General features: G+C 44.7%; 1 protein-coding gene and 1 long non-coding RNA gene across 8 annotated transcripts in view; one reads left to right on the forward strand and one right to left on the reverse strand.

Annotated features, from left to right (window-relative positions):
- Positions 1–23,768, forward strand: part of PHACTR3 (phosphatase and actin regulator 3) — a 280,608-nt gene that overhangs the window by 137,142 nt on the left and 119,698 nt on the right. The gene's annotated exons all lie outside the window — the stretch shown is intronic.
- On the reverse strand, positions 17,273–19,747 carry LOC129021872 (uncharacterized). The gene is made up of 2 exons (XR_008496163.2): positions 18,980–19,747; positions 17,273–17,659 (listed from the first exon to the last, which is right to left on the reverse strand). It is a non-coding gene; the product is annotated as an uncharacterized LOC129021872 (long non-coding RNA).

The following is a 23,768-nucleotide window of genomic DNA, read 5'->3' on the forward strand; positions in this document are numbered from 1 at the left end:
TACTTGAAATGCTGTTCTACCTCTCTTCTACAATTATGTAAACATTCCTCTTACTGTTTGGTTGTTTACATTGTTTTCTTGTGTATAAGGCTTTGTCTCTATCTCTGATTATGTATATAGAAATATAAATATTTTTGAACAGTGTAAACTCTTTTAAGCTCTTGACACACATTGCCAAACGTTTTCTCAGGAAGGTGGTATTTGTTTTCACTCCCATATGTACTGTAAGCTCATCTTTCCAAATCTTTTCCAATCTGATGAGCTGATTTTTAAGAAATCAACTACCAGTTTGGCAAAAATGGAAACTCGTTACAGATTTGCCTCACCTTACAGTGGGGTTTTGTCCTGATAAACTCATCTTAAGTTGACAATATCATGTCAAAAATGCATTTAATATACCTAATCTACTGAACATCATAGCCTCGCCTATCATAAATGTGCTCAAAACACTTATGTTACCCTACATTTAGGCAAAAATCATCTACCACAGCCTATTTTATAATAAAGTATCGAATATCTCATATAATTTATCAAATACTGTTTACCCTGTCAAAATTGCAATGGTTTCACGCCATTGTAAAGTTGAAAAGTGTTATGTAGAACCATCATAAGTCAGGGATAGTCTGTATTTAATTTGTTTCTTTTGGGGTAACTTGTAGAGTTTAATTTTCTTTTTTCATTTGTTTACTGCTATATTTTTTCTTCTGAAAACGATTGAAAACATTTGTACTCTTTTCAATGGGGGTAAGGGAAGAGGAGGCTTTTGTGTTTCTTGTTCATTTTAAAGAGGTCTTTATATATTAAGGACTTTTTTTTTCATTGATTGTGAATATATTCCAGAGTTCATTATTTTACTTTTTTATATGGATTTTGAATGAAAAGTTTTTAAAATTCTTATGTAATTTGGACTAGCTATTCTTTTGTTCTTGATTGGTTCTATTTCTTTTAAGCTTAAAAATTTTATCTTAACTCTGAATCAGTTTTTTTCCCTAGATTTTCTACAATTGTACTTTTCAAATTAAACTGAAATCTATCTTTGTGGGGGTATGAAAGATTTCCAATGTGACTTTTCCCCAAATATCTGATTATGATTCTGCTATGGGTTGCATTGTTGAGAAATGCTTTTCCCATTGGCTTATGGTGCTTTTGTTCATCTTGACTTAACCTATCCCATATTTCATGTAGATGCACCCCATGATCTGAGTAATGACACTTCCACTGTGGCCATGCAGTTTTGATTATTATATCTTTGAGATGCATTTCCAGATCTGTTAGATACTTTTCCTTGTCATTTTTTTATACTATGGTCCCCTCCCAGCCATAACTTTGCACACTCTCGAGGGTTCCAGTGACTGTTGCAAACGCCTTTAACTCTTCAGCTCACTGTGAGCTTCTTGAGGACAAGACTCAAGTTGTCCTAATCAACTACACATCCCCCATAGCATAGCTCATCATAGCATTGGCCAGATAGAATTCACTGAAAACACATTTGTTATGTTGATTGTGCAATTTCTTTCTGGTCATTTTCTGGGTGACTTGTATTTTTAGAAAACCTACAATCAGGTGTATTATTTGATTAAATTTAGGAAAGAAATATATGCTGTATTTAACTGGCTTGTGTTTCTCAGCTTCGACCCAAGTTAATTTAACTTTCAGTGTTGTTTGTAATTACCAGACATTTAGTACATTAATGAAGACTTCTTTCCAGTAGCCCATTTATATTTACTCTTGAAAAATGATTTACTTTTGATTTCAAACCAAAAACATTATCATTCTAATTTCTGTATTCTCTCATTTCTATTTTCAACCCAAAACATTCCATTGAGATATGAAATAATATTGGATCAGCCTGGAAGGAGACCTTGGGTGAACAAAGCAAGTTTGCCTTGTTTCTCACGACAGGGTCTAGGGTCTGAGTTCTCATTTTGAATCAGGGTGGAGGTGGGAAAACAGCTCTCCTGGGTGCCTGTTGAATGTGTGCCTTTTTGGGCATCTGTTTACATTCACGAGGGTCCACAGAGGCCCAGAGAAATTCCAACCACTTGAGTTTGTTTTTCTATCTACATTTTAACACTTAAGTTGATTCCTGGACATATCTGGTACTTCTTGTGTTTACTACTAAGCATAGGACATTACTTTGCACAGAGCAGGTGTTCAATAGACAGGTTTCTTTTAATGTAAAAAAATTTATTGATTATGACCCTCACATAACAAAGCAGCCCAGTAGTCCCCTTGTGTACCCTCACCCAGGTATCCCCAGAGAGAACCACTGTCTTAATTTACATTGTATTGATTAGTTTTACTTGTTTTTGAGTCTTACACAATTGGAACTGAACAATATGTAATGTTTTGTATCTTTCTTCTTTTGTTCAACATTATATTTCTAAGATTGGTCCATGTTACCGGGTGTGATAATATTTCATCATTTTCTTTGCTGTATAGTATTCCAATGTGTGAATATATTTTCAATTTATCCATTCTACTGTTAATAATGTTTGTGTTATTTCTAGTATTTGGCTGTTATGAGTGATACCTCTGGTAACCTTCTTGAGCTTGTTTTTGTCTTTTGCTTTTTTTTTCTCCTTTTTTGGTAAAGAATTGCTGGGTCATATGGCTTGCATATGTTTGGCATTAGTAGATAACTGTGAAACAGTATTCCAAAATGTTTGAACCACGGTCAACTCCCACAGCAGCATGGAAGTTCTAGTTGCTCTTTAATCTCCCCCACCCACCCTTGATACTGTCAGCTTTTTCTAAACATTTTAGACATCATGATACTTGTATGGAAATATTGCATTGTGGTTTAATTGGTATTTCCTTGAAAACAAATGAGGTTGAGCTCCTTTTTATTTTTTCATGGCTATTTGTATGTCTTCTTTATGAAGTACCTGTTCAGTTTTTTGAAAGTTTTAAAAATTGAATTCTAGGAATTTAAAAAATATATATTCTGGGTATGAGTCTTCGGTTGAAGTTCCTCAATGTGCTTTGCCTTTACATTCACTTAATTATATGTTTTCAGGAAAAGAAATATTTAATTTTAATGTAGGTCTATTTAGCAATCTTTTTTCCTTTTTGTATCTTATGTAAGGAGTATTTGCCTACCCACAAACCATAAAGCTTTTCTCCTGTTTTCTTCTAGAAGTATTATTGGTTTTGCTCTGAAATTTGGAATCAGAATCAATTTTATGTACGGTATGAGGGAGGGATCAGGAATCAATTTTCCTATATGGATATCCCATTGATCCTCCACCATTTGGTGAAAGGACCATTCTTTTCCTACTGCACAGCTGTGTTCTTTTCTCATAAATCAGTCAGTACAACTGTGTGGGTCTATTTCTGGGCTCCATGTTCTTTTCCATTGGCCTGTCTGCCCTTGTTCCAATAGCACATCGTCATAATTGTTGGATATTTAAAATCACTCATGATATCTGACAGTGGAAATCCTACCACTTTGTTTTTTTTTTCTTCAAGATCATCTTAGTCATTCTTGGTTCTAGACATTTCTATATAAAAATTTGAATTAATTTACACACATACTCATAAACCTTTTGTAAGTTGGATTGGAATTACATTGAACTTGTGGGTCAATTTAGGAACAAATAAAATCTTTAAAACATTCAGTAATTTGGTCTGTGAACATGGTATATCCCACCTTGTATTTAGGCTGTTTTCTTTTTTCTCAATAATGCATTCTATGTATAGGTCTTATGCACATCTTTTGCTAGATTTATTCTGGAGTATTTTATGCTGCTTTAATGACATTTAAGTTATCTTGTTTAAATATGATTTTCTAATTCTTTGGTTCTGGCATATAGAAATACAATTTATTTTTGTATATGGACTTCCTATGTAAGAAACTTGCTAAATTATTCTAATTAAGATTATTTTGGATTTTCTAAAAACATTTCTCTGGAGAAAAAAAGGAAAGCTTCATTTTTTCCTTTCCAATCCTTAAACATTTTATTCCTTGTTGTACTGGTTAAAACCTCTAATACAATTTTAAATAAAGAACTTCTTGTCTCATTCCCAATCTCGGAGGGAAAGATTTGAATATTTCATCCTTAAGTATGGGTTTGCAATAGGTTTTTTGTATATATTCCTCATGAAATTAAAGAAATTTCCTTTTATTCCTAATCTGCTGGCAGTTTCTAATCATAAGTGCGTTAGGAGTTTTATCAAATGCTATCTCTGTATTTGTAGAAGTGATCATATAACTTTTCTTCTAATTTATTCTGTTAATGTGGTGATTTCCACTGATTATTTTTAAATGTCAAGCTAATCTTGCATTTCTAGAATAAACCTAAGTTGTTTTCCATGTTTTGTCTTTCTGCATTTGTCTGCCTCTGGTTTACTAATGTTTTCTTTAGGATTTCTGTATCTATGGTCTTGAAAGATAGGCCTGTCATTTTCATTTCTAGTGACGCCCTTTTCTGGCTTTGGTATTAAGGTTATGCTGGCCTCTTAAAATTGATTCCCTCATGTTTTTTATTCTCTCTGACACCTGTGTAAGACTGGTATTATTTCTTCCTTGAGAGCTTGGAGGAATTTACTGTGGGGCCCGTACATCCTTCAGCAGATATTCAAATGTTTAGAAGAGGTGACGTCCTTTATGTGAGGTTCCAAGTTAAGAAAAAAAATGTTAAAGGTAGAAGCAGAGGTGCTTGTCCATATTTTCTCCTAGTGGGAATGATTCATTTGTGTATTTATTTATTCAGCAAAAAATATCCTAAATGTTTGTAGCACACCAGACACTGCAGCAGTTAAGGATACAGCAGAAGTGAAACACACATGCCCGCCTTCTAGGAGTTCACATTCTAGACCAAGGAGTGTTTTCTATTCCGGTTTGAGAGTGTGTGTCCATGCACCTGGCTGTGAGCTCTGGGTCCCTGTGTGCTGGCCCTGCGCCTCTTCTGGCTCATGGTGCTCAGTCCACTCCAGGGCTCCACCCCGTGTTTTCAGTCTCCACCCAGCATTGCTTCAGGGCCTTCAGCAATGAGGTTCCCTGCCCCTGCTTTGCTCTTCCCTTCACCCTTTGTGTGTGTGTGTGTGTGTGTGTGTGTGTGTGTGTTGTGACAGAGTCTCGTTCTGTTGCCCAGGCTGGAGTGCACTGGTGTGATCTTGATCTCAGCTCACTGCAACCTCTGCCTCCCAGGTTCAAGCGATTCTTGTGCCTCAGCGATTCTTGTGCCTCAGCCTCCCAAGAAGCTGGAATTATAGGTGTGTGCCACCACACCTGGCTAATTTTCATATTTTTACTAGAGACGGGGTTTCACCATGTTGCCCAGGCTGGTCTTGAACTACCAACCTCAGATGATTCACACACCTTGCCACCCAGATTATAGGCATGATCCACTGCGCCCAGCCCTCTTCACTCTTCATCTGAGAGTCCTGCTCATTATTAATGTCACTTCTTTAGAGAGGACTTTCTTGGTCCCCTGGGCTAAAGGAGATTCTCCAGTCCCCTAAGCTCAGAGCCCCCATGCTCTTCTCTCCTAGCATTTACATGTTCATAATTCACACATTTATCTGTATGATTATTTTTGTCTTAATGTCATTTGTTGTCACCAAATTGCGGGCTTCATGATGAAAACATTTGCACCTCTTCTACTCACCAATGATACTCTTGTGCCCAATGCAAGACCAGGCACAGAGTAGGTGCTCAATAAATGTGCCTTGCTCTCCTTCCTTTCTAAAGGGTTCCAGAAGGCCATTAATAGGCAAAAAACGCAAGCGTAGGTGAAGGCTGAATCTATCATGCTCCCTGATGGGTCCCCATGCCCAGCACTGGGTGCTCTCTTAGTGTTGGTAAAATACATGAATGAATGAGTGAGTGAATTAATGGATGGATGAAGTGCAATTGAAATTTATTATGCTCATAAACACAAAAATTAAATAGATTTACTGCATTGAGATTATTTTAAGAAGTTGTTTTATTCCTACATTCATTTTGTTTCCAACACAAACAGTACATAAAAATAATTATTTCTTGGATTCATGAAAAATTGAAAGGGCCCTTGAGTGTTTATTTAGTGTATTCTTTTTGGCAGAATTAATGATCTTAATAATGAAAACAGCACTGGGTGACTTTTTTAAATTGAAGTTTTTATTGAGATAATTGTAGATGTGCATGCAGCTATGAGAAATGGCAGGGAGACATCTTGTGTACCCTTTCCTCAATTTTCCCCCAGTGGTAAACTAGAATATACACACCTAATTGGGATACTGACACGGATGAAATCCACTGGACTTATCCCATTATCTAACTTAATTCACATTTGCAGCACTGTGCTGAATGCTTTATCTCATTTAATTGCGACAACAGCCCTGTAAGGGGGATAGCATTATCACTCAGGTTCTAGAGCCTGGGACACCCGTGCTCAGAGGTGGAGCAACTCGCTCACAGCCTTGTACATGCTCAGGGGTGGAGCTGGAATCCCCACTGGAAACCCACCGCCCAGCCCATGTTCTTCCTGGTGCTGGCGTAAACCATGATATATAGATCTGTTCCTTCTTAGAGATCTCTAAAGAGGAAAATTACTTGCTTAACGAAAATGACTTTGCTATATAAAGATGTGGTTTTTTTGACTATTCCTCCAGAATGGCATTTTTTAGAAGTCTGAAGTCTAAGAAAACCTCTGCAAAAATTCAAGGCACTTAAATCTCTGATGAAGCACTCAAATGTATTCATTTATCATCCAGTCTTTCAGTTTCATTGTAGACAGATTTATGTCCTTTGTGTTGGTAGCTCCATGTCCTGGAATGGATATCCCATCTAGGTTCACAGATACAGCTAAGAGGCTGGAAAAGTTCCCAAGTGGAAGGAAGCTTGGGTTTGTAGTTTCCTCACATATTCTTAGAAGCTAGGGGCTGGGGAAACCCAGAAGTTAGATGGCCACGGGCAAAAAGATTCTCCCTTTTCTGTCTTTCTTTCCCAAACCTTGTCACATGGAAGATTCGAAATGGCTCCCCCAGGCCTGAGTCCTGGGCAGCTGTGTCACTGTTGGTGCCCACCTCCCAGGCTGCTTGCTCTGCCCTTCTTGGAGAATGACAACTTCTTAAGTTGCCACACAGCACCCAGAGCCACCAGTTCCTCTCCTGGTTGCTGTGTGGCTGAGACTGACCCTGGATCATAAGGCATCCTGCTGCCCAGCCCAACATTTCCATCTGGTCCTGTTGGGAAGGAGGAAAATGCGGAGGGAAATGCAGATGCAGTATCTGTGGCTGGGCTCCAGCAAGACCCCTCCAAGGTCTCCGACCCCAGGGCCAGTGGTTTCACCCACCTGGACCATCTACAAGGGTCAAATCCAGTGTGTGCAGTGCCTGGAATTAGAGGAAAGAGACATGCAGGTACAGCATCGTCAAAGGCCCCTTTTGATGATATAGAAAAAAAAAAAAACCTCCAAAATAATTTTAATCATGTTCCTATCTTTGTTTATATTTCATTATAGAATGAGATCTGGTTTTGACTTATATTAAGGTGACCTGTTTGAAATTGCCAATTTTGTGGGTCGATGACAGCTGAATATTGGCAATTTTAAATTGTTCAATCTAATGCAAGTTAAATTAAAACCTTGAGGAATATGCAACTTTTCACTTTACATGGCTGTGTTTTAAAAAGGGTGTCAACATATTTCAGCCTTGCGGAGATGGCGGCGTATGTCTATCCTGTGTTGCGAGCAGCTGTGAATGGTTGCGTTGTTTTGCTTGGCCTACGCATGGGCGTGTTGTCACCAGAAAGCGTCTCTGCTCCTCCAAGTGGTGGCAAGCCCCTCCTGAGAGTCATTCCTCATCCAGACAAGAATCCATCAGATCTTATGAAAATTTAATGTGTGAAAGTGTACAGTTGCATGACGGTTTTGTTTTTTTTTTAAATAAATTAGTTTGCAGCCCTTGCTAACACCAGATGAATGAATTAAGAATGCACCTCCCCCGGGGCTGTCGGGCTGCTACACTGCACACTAGGGCGAAATTCCCTTTCTCTTATTCTTAGCTTATTCTTTTTTTTGAAACAGAATCTCACTCTGTCCCCTAGACTGGAGTGCAGTGGTGCAATCTCAGCTCGCTATAACCTGCACCTCCCGAGTTCAAGCAGTTCTCTGCCTCAGCCTCCTGAATAGCTGGGATTACAGGCGCCTGCCACCACACCCGGCTAATTTTTGTACTTTTAGTAGAGACTGGGTTTCACCATCTTGGCCAGGCTGGTCTTGAACTCCTGACCTTGTGATCCACCCACCTCGGCCTCCCAAAGTGTTGGGATTATAGGCATGAGCCACCGCTCCCGGCCTCTTAGCTTATTCTTAAAGGGAATTTCCTACCTCTTATTTTTCTTCTAGAGAGAGTTTCAAATTTGTCAGAGTCTGAAGGGTTGTTGTGCTTTCAGCCAAAAGGATGTCTCCGTAGCCCTTTAGCCCACCTTCCCCCAAGGCAATGGTAGCATGGAATGTGCAACCCCTAGCTTACTTGAAAGATTGGACTTGAAAAAAAATCAGCAGTTCCTTCTGGAATCTGCAAGGATTGGGGACTTTGAAAGATTCAGGGGAATTAGTTCGGCTTCCCAAACTAATTGGTTTTAGTGACCCCTTCTTCTTCCCATTTCATCACTGGTGTGACTGATGTTAACATTATTGTTGCCCCGTTTTGCAAATGAGGGCCCTGGGAAGGCTTGAAAGGCCCTGGGGCTGCCTAAGGTCACAGGCCAGGAAGAAATGGAGCCTGCCCGAGGGCCTGCGTCTCCTCATTCTGAAGCCCAGGCTTTCTCCACGTTTTCAAAATGCCTGCTGGCTGCATTTTGTTTTTCCAAATGATATTGTAGATGCCAGAAAGTGGGGCCTATGTTTCCATTTCTTGGTTTTCCTGCCCTTCCAGCTCTCTCATAGGAGGCATGTGATGAGTACAGGGAACAGGCATCTGTGCTGGGCAGACCCTAAAACGAGGAAGGGTCATCGTGACCAATTACCTTGTGGTGGGGCACAGTGCTATCTTGAAGACCATAACATCTCACCAGCAGGCTAACATATCTGGTCCGAAAAGTCGCCATTTCTTTGGGTGGGCTTGTACAAAGTGGTCCACATCTCACAGGGTGGTCTGCTGGGCTCTGCAGGTCCGTGTACATGATCAAGAAACACAGAAGCTGCCCATCAATGAATCCAGGTGTTCACCCGGATGGGCGTGGGAAACTCAGATAGGCAGAGCCCACAGGCTCTTCTATCTCTCAATTCCTGTCCCCTTTGCATATTGGGGGGCACTTGCTGGGGGTAGTCCAATAATTTTATCTCATGGTGCCCCACCAGAGACCATGGTGCTGATGGCACCTACTAAGCGCAACGCTGTGCTTGACTCTACCCTCTGAGTGTGCGCACTCAGGGCTGGTCTCCCTCATGCAGCCCGAGGCCTCCTGCCAAAGTCCACTTCAAGGGGAAGCTAGAGGTGCACACAATCCCCTACGTCTCCTTTGATCCAAGTACATCAGCTCTTCCAAATTGTGTTTGCTGTGCATTTTTTTCCCAGATACTTAAGAAGGATTTAAGAATCTTGCCAAAGTGGCCACTTCTCCTAAAAACATCTAACCCAGTCCTCGCAGATTCCAGAAGGAACTGCTGATTTTTTAATTCATCTTCGGTCATTTGCTTTTGGAAGGGAACATTTGTTGTGTTGAAAATTAAAGACTTCATAAAAAGTGTTTGCTTTTTGAGGTGTCCTTGAAAATCGAGTGATTTTCACCCAGGATTTCTATACTGGGCATCAGGGACCGTGGTACACCACGGTGCTTAGAAAAATGGATGATGGAGGTGGTGCTGTGGCTGGCTAACATTTATTAACATTACTATTGCCAGGCACCATGTCAACCCTTTCCTATGCATTAGCTCATTTAATTCTTATAGCCACTATTTGTGGCAGGTACTGGTATTATCCCTATTGCACAAGACAGGAAACGGAAGCTCAGAGAGGTTATGTAACTTGTCCAAGTTTGAACAGTTAATAAGAGCTTGCATTCAAACCCAGTCCATTCTGGCTCATGGGGCCCAAGCCTTGCTCTGCTGCCGCAGGCTGTGTAGGATGCATCTGCGGTGGCCATTCTTCTCTCCAGAGGTCCTTCCTAGGACTGACTTTGTGGAGATTCTGTGCTGGTAGGTGGCGAGGCAAGACATGCCTGTCTCTCCCCCTGGAAGGAGTCAGTCCAGCAAGAAACCTGATGAAACCAGTGACTCCCAGCTCTGGGTGACACATGATGTTGGGGTGATGGTGGGGGATGTGTCAGCACAAAGCAGCTTCATCCACTGATGTCGGGAACAGTCTTTTGAAGGAAGAAAAGTGTAAGTTGTTACCCAGAGTAGAAGATGGCCAGGCCAGGAGTTGGGAAGGGGGTTCTAGAAGGCAAAGTGCGCGTAAAGTTCTTGTAACTAGAGATACTTAAGGAATCTAGATGAGGCCAGTCTGGTTGGAGCAAAGGGCGATGAGTTGGGAGGCTGGAGAGTGACAAGGACCAGATTGTGTGGGGAGGATACTGCTGCCTGGGGGCTTCCCATGCCGAGGGCGGAGGAACTTGAACACAGGAGTTACTTGCTATCAACTGAAATGTATTGAGCCCCTGCTGCTCTACGGGCATACAATGGTTGGACAAACAGACAAAGTCCCCATTCTCAAGGAACTTGTATTCCAACAGAAAAGAAAAGAAATACACAAGACGACGTCAAACAGTGACAAGTGGCCCAAAGAAAGTAAAACAAGGGCCCAGGCAGGGTGGCTCATGCCTGTAATCCCAGCGCTTTGGGAGGCCGAGGCAGGCAGATCATGAGGTCAGGAGATTGAGACCACCCTGGCTAACACAGTGAAACCCCGTCTCTACTCAAAAATACAGAAAAATTAGCCGGACGTGGTGGCGGGCGCCTGTAGTCCCAGCTACTTGGGAGGCTGAGGCAGGAGAATGGTGTGAACCCGGGAGGCAGAGCTTGCAGTGAGCCAAGAACATGCCACTGCACTCCAGCCTGGGCAACAGAGTGAGACTCTGTCTCAAAAAGAAAAAAAAAGGTAAAACAAGGTGGCACCTTAGATTGAACTGAGGAAGGTACAGGAAGCCACTGCAGTGGGTTGGCAGGGTGGGCACCTCTGTGCAGTGGGCATTCAGGGGTGAGGAGTCCTCACTGTGGCAGTGTTGGGAGAAGGTATTCCTGGCAGAGAAGGTGGCTGATTGGAGAGCCCTGAGGCAGCAAGAAACAGGGCGCGATCAGGGACTTCCCTGTGCAGTCAGTGTGGCTGGAATGGAGAAGGCACCAAGTGAGGCCAGAGGCTCCTCGGGGGGTTTGGATTGGATCCTTAATGCAGGGGTGGGCGGATGCCCTGGAGGGTTTCAGCACGGGATGGCAAGGTCTGCTGTGCATTGCTGGGGATCTCTGCTTCCATGGGGTCGGTGGACTGGGAAGTGGCCAGAATGGCAGCTGGGATGGGCAGGGGATGAGGGGGACACTCTTGCCATCATGCATGCCACACATGATGGGGAGTGGGCTTGAGGGGCAGCCATGGCGGGAGAGGAGCCCACAGGGGTTTGGGAGAGGTTAGCAAATACTCATGCTTGTTTTGGGAGGAGCCTCTGCTCGCGGTGGGGGCGTGGGGGTGGTGGTGAGGACCGCAGCTTGTGAGAGGCAAGCTTGTGTGGCTGCTGGGTCCCACGTGCTATCAGATGGACTCCTATATGGCGTGCTGGGAAAGACGCCCTGTGGCTCTCAACCAGCTCAGCCTATGGCCCTAAGAGAGGATATGGGCAGGCCCTGACCATCTTGGTCGGTCTTCCTTCCTTCCTTCCTTCCTTCCTTCCTTCCTTCCTTCCTTCCTTCCTTCCTTCCTTCCTTCCTTCCTTCCTTCCTTCCTTCCTTCCTTCCTTCCTTCCTTCCTTCCTTCCTTCCTTCCTTCCTTCCTTCCTTCCTTCCTTCCTTCCTTCCTTCCTTCCTTCCTTCCTTCCTTCCTTCCTTCCTTCCTTCCTTCCTTCCTTCCTTCCTTCCTTCCTTCCTTCCTTCCTTCCTTCCTTCCTTCCTTCCTTCCTTCCTTCCTTCCTTCCTTCCTTCCTTCCTTCCTTCCTTCCTTCCTTCCTTCCTTCCTTCCTTCCTTCCTTCCTTCCTTCCTTCCTTCCTTCCTTCCTTCCTTCCTTCCCTCCTTCCCTCCCTCCCTCCTTCCTTCCTTCCTTCCTTCCTTCCCTTTCTCTTTCTTTCTTTCTTTCTCTTTCTTTCTTTCTTTCTACAGCTTTATTGAACCATAATTCACATATTATACACTTCACCCTTATGCGGTTCACAGTTCTGTGGTTTTCCTACATTCACGGGTTTGTGCAACTGCACCACAGTCTAATTTTAAAACACTTTCATCATCCCAAGAGGAAACCCCGTGTCCATTAAGCGCTCCCTCCCCACTTCCCCTTTCCCTACCCCTGGCAACCGCGAATCTACTTTCTGTCTCTCTGGACACTTCGTACAAATGGGATTGTACAGTGTGGGGTCTGCTGTGATAGGGTTGTTTCACCTAGCACCGTGTTTTCAAGTTTGCCTGCATTGCGGCATTGCCAGTTTAGGGCTGATACTATTCCATTGTACATAGACCATACTCTCTTTATCCATTCATCTGTTGATGGGCATTTGGGTTACTTTCCCACTTTGTGTCTATTATGAGTAGAGCTGCTGTGCATATTCATGTGCACATTTTTGTGTGGACACCTATTTTCAGTTCTACGGGATCTACTCAGGAGTCAGATGGTTATATGGTGACCCAGTCTTCGGGGCAAGCTCAGGAGCAGAATCATCTTATGGTGACTCGGTCATTGGGGTCTACTGAGGAGTCGAATGGTCATATGGCGACTCGGTCTTCAGGCAATGATGAGGAGTGAGAATGGTCATATGGTGACTCGGTCTCTGGGGCGTGGTCAGGAGTAGAATGCTCATGGTGACTCGGTCCTAGAGGTCTGCTCGGGAGTAGAATGGTTACATGGCGACTGGGTCTTTGTGGTCTGCTCAGGAGTAGAATCATTGTATGGTGACTCGATGTTGAATTATTTGAGGAGTTGCCAGACTCTTTCCATGTTGGCTGCCTGGTCTACTTCCTCCCCACTGTGTGTGAAGGCTCTGATTTCTCACCTCCTTGTCCACACCTTTTATTGAGCTGAACACCTTTGACATGGTCACACCTGACCTGAGCAGCTGCCCGGCCATAGTGCCAACACATCCCTGGCCATGAGAGGTGGCGTCTGGGCCGGCCAATGTGCACCCTCAGGGTTGGGATGTGATCTGGAGCAGGGCTTCTCTCATTCTGTTCCTGCCCATGTTCGTTTCAACCCCCAAAAGGACTTGAGCTCTCAGGCTTAATTTCATTTACTTAATGCATGAGGGAGGAAATGATTTCTGAGGCCAAGACCGGAGTGGTCCCCAGGGACTCCGTTTCAACAGTGTATTTAAACCACCACGTGGGGGTTGCTTGCTAGGCTGGGAACTGTGATCAAAGATCTTCCAATATTTTATGTTCATAAAGGCAGTTTGAGAGTAATGTTTTTTAAAAAGGCATCTGAATGGGGAGGAATAGGATCATTGTGAGGTCCACAGTCTCTTTGCCTTTGAAGTTTGCAAGAAGCAACTGAATGAGTTCCATGCTTTGTAATACTCTGGTCTGGGCACCCTCAGGGGTGCGTGGCCGGCAGAGACCTGTAGGATCCTCTTCAGCTGGGGAGATTTGAAGCCTATTGCATATAACCAGGGCTGTCACCCAGCGCTGTGTGATTCCGGGCAAGTCAGTTAGCCTTTTGCAGTTAGCTTTTCACCTCAGCTTGAGGCATCTCTTCCAGTTCCAATACATGCTCTCAAGCGACTCTCTCCCTCTCCTCAACATGCTTACCCGCATTTTCATGATGGAGCTATGATGTGCAACATTCACTAATTGATGTCCGTGAACCCTGGTGGCTGTGTGCCAGGTAGGTATGTGCTCAGGTGTGCTGTGTGCTCAGTGAGGCTGTGAGCCCAGGTGGGTGTGAGCCCAGGTGTGCTGTGTGCTCAGGAAGCTGTGAGCCTAGGTATGCTCTGTGCTCAGTGAGGCTGTGAGCCCAGATGGGTTTGAGCTCAGGTGTGTTGTGTGCTCAGTGAGGCTGTGAGCCCAGGTGGGTGTGAGCCCAGGTGTGCTGTGTGCTCAGGAAGCTGTGAGCCTAGGTGTGCTCTGTGCTCAGTGAGGCTGTGAGCCCAGGTGGGTTTGAGCTCAGGTGTGTTGTGTGCTCAGTGAGGCTGTGAGCCCAGGTGGGTGTGAGCCCAGGTATGCTGTGTGCTCAGGCAGCTGTGAGCCCAGGTGTACTGTGTGCTCAGTGCGGCTGTGAGCCCAGGTGTGCTGTGTGCTCAGTAAGGCTGTGAGGCCAGGTGTGCTGTGTGCTCAGTGAGGCTGTGAGCCCAGGTGTGCTGTGTGCTCAGTGAGGCTGTGAGCCCAGGTGGATGTGAGTTCAGTGAGGCTGTGCGCTCAGGCAGCTGCGAGCCCGGGTGTGCTGTGTGCTCAGTGAACCTGTGAGCCCAGGTGTCCTGTGTGCTCAGTGAGGCTGTGAGCCCAGGTGTCCTGTGTGCTCAGGCAGCTGTGAGCCCAGGTGGATGTGAGTTCAGTGAGGCTATGAGCTGAGGTAGGTGTGAGCCCAGGTGTGCTGTGAGCTCAGTGAGTCCAGGTGGGCTGTGTGCCCACCGAGGCTATGAGCCCAGATCGGTATGAGCTTAGGTGGGTGTGAGCTCAGGTGGGCTGTGTGCTTTATTGAGGCTGTGAGCCCAGGTGGGCTGTGAGCTCAGTGAGGACAGACACCACACCTGGTTTTGCTCCTGGGTATCACCCCAGTACCTGGGCCAGAGCAGATGATTGTCTTGATTTGGGTTTTGGGGAGGTGACCCTGGGATGAGGATTTGAGAGCAAGTAATTTATAAGAAAGCTCTCCCAGGAGAAGCTGGCACCAGTGCTGGGAAAGCGGCACAGGGAGGGCAAGGAGGGGTAGTATCAGGCACAGCTGTGCAGGGGCAGCTGCGGCCTGACCCTGAGGGTACTCTGAGTATGAGTGTGTCAGAGTTTGTCTCTGCTGAGGCTAGGGGCTAGGCTACATTCTTGCCACCACTAGTCATTGGCTCTCGGCTCTGTGCAGGTGGGCAGAGAGGCTGAGAGGCTGGGAGTTGGCCTGTAGAGGTGCCCTTAGGGGCAGAAGCACATGGGAGCTGGGAGGCTCCACAGCCTTGGACTGGATGGGGGGGCAGAGCACTGACAGTATCCGCTTGGGGTCAGGCTACGTGGATCCAGTGTTCTACCCCGATCCTCTCCGATAGGCCTTCCAGAACAGGGTGTACCATGTGCTCCAGCACGAGGGAGACATGCTTCTGATGTCAGCTATAGCAGTGCCTCCAGGGTTGATAGCACGAGCCCAGTTGACAATCCCCACAGCCAGATGCTTTGAAATATGTGATCCTTGACAAATGTTCAATTTAGGGTAATTTTAAGTTTGCATATTGCATGAGACTTTACTGCTCTTTGAAATCTGCATAAATCACAGTCATGCTGCATGTTTGGGTTGTCACTTGGCATCCTGGCCAGCTTTTTGTTGGCCCCTCAATCCTACTTCTGCTAAGGGCTGGCCTGGCATGTATGACCAGAATGCCAGGCCCAGAAGCCACCAGCACTAAGTCAATGGGAAGTGCTTTGCTCAGTGCAGAGTTGCTGCTGCTGGAATCATTGCATCACTTATTCCCCATGACACTGGGCCTCCTCAGCACCAGGTCAAGTCAGACTCAAGATGCAGGCAAACGGAAAAACGCAGAACTGTTTACTCCTCCTCCCTCCCCAGAAACCCCTGCTCTTATAGGTTGGCTTTGCTGGTCCAGCCCCAGATTCTTGACTTGGTAGGGAGTTCCACAGGATGAGGACATGCTTTTTGTGTTTTTCTTTGCACTGAACTACATGTAACATCAAATTTACCATTTCAACCATTTTAAAGGGTACGATTCATGTGTGCCAATCATGCTAGATATAATTTGCATTTTCCTGAATATTAATTAGGGGGAACATCTTTTTTATATGCTGTTGACGGTTTGGATACCTCCTTTTGGAAGGTGTTCCAGGACTTTGAATATTTTCCACAGGGTTATTTGACTTTGTTCATTTGTGGGAGTTCTTTTGATATTCTAGAAACTGGACTATATCCCTTAAATATGTTACAAACATCTTTTCCTGCACTGTGTTTTGTCTTTTCATTTTACAGTGTTTTTGATTAAATTCTTAATTTAAATAACTGAAGAGTACAATTCAGTGTTCTGCACAGTGAGTGCAGTCACATTGTTGCAAAACCATCACTGCTGTCTATCTAATTCCAGAACCTCTTCATCACCTACAAGGAAATTGTGTGATACTCCTCATTCTCCCCTCCTCTAAGCCCCTGATAACTACGCATCTACTTTCTGTCTCTATGAATTGGTCTGTGCTGAACATTTCATGTAAGTGGAATCATACGCTATATGAACACTATATGGACTTCTGTGGCTGGCTTTTCCCATGCAGCAGCATGTTATCAGGGTCCCTCCACACTGTAGCAGGTGTCCAGGCCTCATTCCCTTTTATGGCTGGGGAATGTTCCATGGTCTGGATAGACTATACTTGATGTGTCCATTTGTCTGCCGATGGACATTTGGGCTGTTTTTGCTTTAGGTCATACTTTCCGCCTGATGTAAAAGTGCCAGTCATGTATAAGGACTGTAGTTAGTGCCACCATGCGACAGCTTAGAGGAGGAATGAGGGACCTACTGGGTTGTCAGAGGCGCTGTTCTTGACCCTCAGAGACTTTCTGTCTCCTGGAGGAGAAGTGGCTCTGTTGGGCAGGTTTGAATCTTGAGAATTCACAGTCCCTGGGTTTTAGGACTCGCTGTGCCACTTGATGCCATGTGACCTCGGGCAAGTCACCTCTCCCTCTGAGCCTCGCTTTTCTCACCTGTTAAATGAGGTACTTATAAAGCTGAGTAGCCTAATTCAAACATTTTAAGTCTGAAATGCTCTGAAATTCGAAAATTTTTTAGTGTTGACATGACGCTCAAAGAAAATATTCATCAGAATATTTTGGATTTCAAATTTTTGGATGCTCAACTGGTAATGCAAATATTCCAAAATCAGAAGAAATCTGAAATCCGAAACACTTCTGGTCCCAAGTGTTTCAGATCAAGAATACTGCACCTGTAACACCTGCCTCTTTAGTGGTGTGATGATTGCATGGAATGAGACACGAAAAGGGCTCAGCACAAAATTGCCTGGCACCAAATACCCAATGGATAGGGTATTTTGTTTATTTTGTTGTTATTGTTGTTGAGGTAAAATTCATATAACACAAAATTAACCATCTTAAAGTGTACAATTCAGTGGCATTTAGTACATTCACGATATTGGCATCTGCCACATGTGTCTAGTTCCCGAACATTTTCACATCACACCCAAAGGAGACCCCATGCCCATTCTCCCCTGCCTTGTTCCGCAGCAGCCCCCAGTCTGCCTTGTTGAGTGGTCTTTGGTGATTGGCTCCTTTCATTTAGCACCATGATCTTGGGGGTCATCTGTGCTGCAGTGGGTGTCAGTGCTTTCTTCCTGGTATGAGCGTAACATGGTGCAGTCATTGTGGAAAACAATTGGGTGGTTCCTGGAAATGTGAAATATAGGATTACCGTATGAGCTAGCAGCTCCACTTCCGGGTATCTAACTAAAACAACTGAACACAAGTATTAGGGGGAAAAAAACCTGCACATGAATGTTCAATAGCAGCACTGTTGTTCACAATAGCCAGTATGTGGAGACAACCTAAATGGCCATCAACAGATCGATGGATTAACAATTTCCATACAATGGACTATTACCTTTTGTTATTATTATTATTATTATTATAGCTTTCTTAACTCCTATTGATTTTTTCAAAACTGACCTCAGCTGTCATCTCTTTTCCACAAAGCCTTACCTGAGTCTGGAGACTGTTTCTTTTTCTGACCACAGAACCCTGTCTTAATCTCTGTCCTGCCTCTTCCATTCATTAATTCGTTCCCTGATTCCTTCCAAAGTATTTGTTGGGTGCCTGCTATAGACAAGGTTACTCCAGTGGGGAGGGACCGACAACACCAAGTCAGCTGAAATAACAGCACTGTGGAGGGAGTGTGTGCCATGCGGAGAATTTTGGGTTGGGTGGGAGGGTACTTGGATGTCTCCCTGTTGCTCTGATGGACCAGGAGGAGATGTTTGCAATGAAATCCAAGTGATAAGAAGGAGGCAGCTTTGCAAAGGTGGAGGAGAGCCTCCCTTGAGGGGCTGCTGACTAGGATCTGGAGGTGGGGATGAGCTTGGGGAAGCTGCAGAGAACTACGAGGTTGGAGCTGCTCACAGGGAGAGATCACAGGGCTTTGAAGGCCAAAGGGAGGCCTAACTCCTGTGGAAGCCACTGGAGGGGTTTAGGCAGGGTAAGGTAGGGTCAGGGGTGTATGCGATGTGACCCGAAGGGAGGGCATTGCGGGAGCCTGGGAGCGATGAGGGAGACCTGGGCTGGGGAAGTCAGGGCAGGGTGGATGTAGCAAAGTCACATTGTCCTGAGTGACCGTTCACTCGGCTGTCCCCGCTCCCAGGCCTCAGGACTGTGAGGGCAGGCACTGGGTCTCAGGCACAGAGAAGATGCTCAGAAAAGGAAAAGTAGACCGGGGCGCGAGTGAACCAGTGCAGTGTGCAGAGTGAGGGGGCAGTGGGCAAAGAAATTGCATGGCCCAGATCACTCACTGGAGACCAGAGACACCTTAGTGTCCCAGGATGATGAAGAGTGAGGGGCCAGATCCAGGGGAGTTATTGATGCATCTGCTAGCCAGGCTGGCCCTCCCTGCGGGCACAGAGAAAGTGGTTCTTCAACAGCCATGGGTGACCTTTAAGGATGCCCACAGATGGTGCCATCTTAGGAGGAGGGTCCCAGAGGGACTAGCTCTGTCACCTGCTGTCAGCTACTCCCGGAAAGCCTGCACTGCATGACTTGCTGGTTTGTTGGAATGGTTCCATCTTGCTCTGTCACTTCCATGACAAGCACCAGAGGAATCAGGCCTGGGCAGGGGCCTGTGGTGAAGCGAGCAGCCCTGATGACATCAGATATGCAGACAGTTCCACACATTCAAGCATGATGTCCTTGGCTCTCGGGTGAAAGTCCTCCTTGGTGTGGCAGGGAAAGTCATTGAAAAGTCATTGAATTCACCTTGGACCTGGACTTGGTAAATCTTCAGAAGCACGCTCTGTTCTGCAGGATTTAAGCTTCAGATGGGCCTAGACTGGTATGCACAGGTAGGGACTGTGCACTTGAGCACAGATGGATCTTCGGCCCATCTCCTTTCGGTTCTCATGTACTTGTCAAGCCCTGGCTAGGCCCTCCTGGGCTCTGTTTCAGGGCCTGCAGAGGCCACTGTACAGGTCACACTTGGTCTCTGCTCTCATGGTCAAGTAGCCAGGATGGACATAAAACTAATGAACACATACATCAAGAGCTAATTAAAAATTGTGCTGAAGGCCATGGTGGAAAAATAACAGGAAACCTAATAGGTGGGTAGGAAGGGTGAGACCACGAGGGATGAGTAGGAGTTCATCAGAGAGAAGTGTTGCCTCCAGAGGGAACGGCACAGAAGGCAGCCCTATGGTGGGAGAGCACTTAATGAGCGAGGAGGGCCATGATGGTAGAGAAGCTTAAGAAATGGAGGCCAGGGCTCTGGGGTTACAGTGGGGGTTTTATATTTCATCGTAAGAGCCACTGTGATGTCATGTGGTGAGCAATACAAGGCCCTGTTTTCTTGCTTGCTTGCGGGGTAGGCAGGAGTGGAAGCAGGAAACCAGGGCAGAGGCTGCAGAATTGTACAGGTGAAAGTGATGGTGGACTGCCCCCCAGGGGTTAGAAGTGAAATGAAGATAAGGGATCAGGATCCAAAACCATTTATTCTCTCCCTTTTTCTTCTTGGGGCACCCAGTAGTATTTTTTCCCAGAAGACATTTCTTAAAGGATCACTTAAGCCAGGAACTGTCAAATGCACAAACCAAATTCACTTGCTACTAGTTTTTGCAAATAAAGTTTTATTGCAACATAGCCATGCCCATTAATTTATGTCTCATCTGTGGCTGCTTCACACTACAGCAGCAGAGCTGAGTGGTGGCAGCAGAGACTGTGTGGCCTGCAAAGCCTCAGAGTTTTATTACTTGGCCCCTTACAGAAGACATTTGCCAATTCCTCACCTAAGCAAAGTGAGTGAGGGACACATTTTCAAAACACAAATCTGTTGACTTAAAGTCTTCCTAGCACTTAAATGCGTTTAATCCCTCTGAAAAATGTGAAAGTATACACAGTTTTTAAATTGACTTTTGTTTTTCTTTAACCTTTTGCTGATATTATATATAAGAAACTCACCTTATGCTTTAGGTTTAGCAAGTCAGGGTTGGAACTCAGACTTTGAAGATGTTGTGTGATATTATTTCTCTAAATTTCTACTACAATACTAAAGTCTCGTGATGTGTTATTTCACTTTTTGTCCTTTCTCTGAAATGCTCATTTTCCCCCTTTTCTGTAAAGTATAATCTCTGGGAAGAAGTTTGTAAAAGCAGCTTTTAGCCTTTGCAAAGATATAGGTGGGCCTCTTGTACAAGAATTTTTATAAGAGTTTGTTCTTTGCAAATGCAGATGCATCCTACTAAGCCACATAACAAAAAATAATCACAATGATGACAACAACAAAGCCAATTTTCCAGATTCCACCTTTCTCCTTACTCATCCTCTTCACGTTTGAATTTGTGCTGCCAAATTCTATAGAGCATTTTCAGATCCACTTGATTTACAGATTTGAGCTGAATTTCACTTGGAAAACTGACCATATGTCTGGCAGGCACCAGCGACCATTGGCAGTACTATGGGGTTGATACTAAACAGATGGGCTTTCTGGTTAGATGTGCTGTTTTTTCCACAATACATATGAGAAAGAAAAGAAGCCACTTTAATAATGTCTTGATTTTTCCACGGGTGTCAGAGGCATCAATGATGCCCATTTATGTAGTCTTAATTTCAGCATCATTGCATGCAGGGTGCCTTAGACAGCTAGAAGAAGCTTAATGACTTGGGAAATTTTGAGGCCCAACTTCTGCCTAGATCTTAAGAGAATCTTGTTATCTTTGGAATACAGATAGTGGATAAAAGACTTTTATAGTCCAAAAATAAATTATTAACACTATTTAGCAGGAATACATTCAAAGTGGTTAGTCCTGGGTTTATTGCTCAAACTATTTGACAGCTTTTGTGGGGTTATTGCAGTCTAGGCAGCAAAGTGTAAATAGCGGTTGTCTGATAGATCTGTTTAGGAAAATTTAGCTAAACAACTGAATACGATTTCTTCCTGCAGGACTTCTCAGAGCCTATACTATGCTAATATGCACTGGGACTCTCATGAAGAGGCTTTTAGTACAGACAGCATTTTCTAACTACTTTAATCCTCTCAGCATCTCCCTATGCTAGAGTTCCATGGAAAACACTTTGGGAAACACTGGTGTCATGCCTAGATGGTAAATTGAAGATCAGAGAGCCTGCGGCAGACCTGCCATGTACCAGCTGTGTGACCTTGAACGAGTGCTTTCCTGCTCTGAAAAACATAGGCCCTGCCTGTTAGGGTTGTTTGCCTGGAATGAACATGCAAAAGGTTTTGGTGGCCTCCCTTTGGGCATTAAAATATAAGTTATCCTAAAATTAAGTATTTATTCAATTCACAATTTTCCAGGGGCCAATTATTCACTCTGAAGCTTAGCCAGGCTTTTGTCTTTTCTTCTCTGTGCTTCTTAGCACCTCCACTAACCAGCGAAGGAGAGAAAGGAGATGCCCTTTGAGTTAAGGGCTGCTGAGGGGGCAGCCGGAAGAAGCCATGGCCAACATGAGGTCTAGAGGTGGCTCAGGAATTGCAGTTACCTTCCACTGTCAGGAGGCAGTGGGACAGCTCCAGGCCATTGTTAATAACCGTTGCCCTGCATTTGATTCTGCTTCCATTTTTGTATCATGGGATCCATCCATTCATTCATTTATTCACTTGCTCACTCATTTATTCAACCCACCTCCCAGGCACTGTGCTAGGTGCCAGAGGAGGAAGCAGACCCTAAGTCTAGGAATTGCATTGTGCAGTTGTTGAGGTCTCTGTTTCCCCTATACTGGAAAAGTCAGCAGTTATTCCATCAAACAAGGGCTGTAATCAGATTACAGATTCTGACGAATGAACTTGCAGGGCTGTAGAAAAAAACCTATAAGATTTTGGGAATAGAGCCATAGGCATTTAGCAGTATTTTCTTCCTTTTTTTGAATAAATTCACTCCTTTTTTTTTTTTGCATCCCTCTCTGCCCTCCACCCAACCAGCAAGCGGTTTATTCCTCCATTATAAGCAGTGTGACTATAAGACACTTGTCAAATGGTCTCACTTTGTCCTTGGATGCTGTGACCCTTGTTTTGTTTTTATTGATCAGCACAGCCAAAATATCATGCTCTTCAGTCATTACTTAGGAATTTCCTAGGGGTGGAGGAGGTCAAGCCAAGAACTTTTACATTTGGGAGATTGAAATCTATTTTTAAAACTTGATTTTGGAGGTTCAGCTCCATTCTGGTGGTCACTCTCTGAAAATGCCCAGCACTTTTTCTGTAGATGGCTGTCAAGCCACATCTCTTGCAGCCTGGCCACAGGCAATTGGTTTTTCAGTGCTCAATGCTTCCATGTGAGGTTATTATATGTTGCTTTAATGGTTAACTTCTTCCTCCTCCCAGCCTTGTTTCTCCTTCCTCCTCCCAGATCTTAGACAGCAGTGTTATCATCTGCTCTGTGTCATCTAGCACAGGACTGGGAGAGGGGTGGAGTTGTCAAAGAGGCTGTGGGGTTAAGATCAGGGCTTTTACAGCAGATGACCTGAGTTCTAAGCCCCACTCTGTGACTAACTAGCATGTGCCCTGGGGTAATTATTTCACATCTTGTGCCTCCATTGTCCTCATCTGTAATGTAGGTGATGAAAATAGTCATCTGCTTGCTAGGTTTATGATGGAATATAATGAGCAAATTGATGCCAGGTGCTCAGCACTGAGCCTGTTGCACAGCAAATGCTCAGTAGATGCTGCTGTTGCTGATGACAGTGATAACGAAAACAAACCTTCATATTCCTTGGTTCTTCCATATGTGTGAGGGCCCCGTCCCCTGCCTTCCTGCCTTCAGCCTTGTTCCCCCTATGGTCTGCCATCCTCATCAAGATTCCATGTGGTCTTGTCACAAGGCTGAACTTGTTCCAGGTCCCTCAATGACTCCACATTGCCCCCAGGACTCTTATCACAGCCACACAGCTCTTCTTGGTCAGGTCCCCACACACGCCTTCCCAAGCTCACCTCTGTCAACTCTGTTCCATAGACCATAAGCTCCAGCCTAAGGGTTCTCAAGTTCCGGTGCACAGACCCATGCCAGCAAATTAAGAACACTAAGAACAATGCAGTTGGGTTTTCATTTACAAATGTAGAATCAATTAATTTTTTTTTAAGAGACAGGGTCTTGCTCTGTTGCCCAGGCTGGAGCACAGTGGTGCAATTCACTGTAACCTGGAACTGCTGAGCTCAAGCAATCCTCCTGCCTCAGCCTCCTGAGTTGCTAGGACTACAGGTGTGCATAACCACACCGAGCTAATTTTTTTTCCTTCGTTTTTGTAGAGACAGGGTCTCACTATGTTGCCCAGGCTGGGCTTGAAC

This window comes from Pongo pygmaeus, chromosome 21 (genome assembly GCF_028885625.2).
Source record: "Pongo pygmaeus isolate AG05252 chromosome 21, NHGRI_mPonPyg2-v2.0_pri, whole genome shotgun sequence".
Taxonomy (NCBI): domain Eukaryota; kingdom Metazoa; phylum Chordata; class Mammalia; order Primates; family Hominidae; genus Pongo; species Pongo pygmaeus.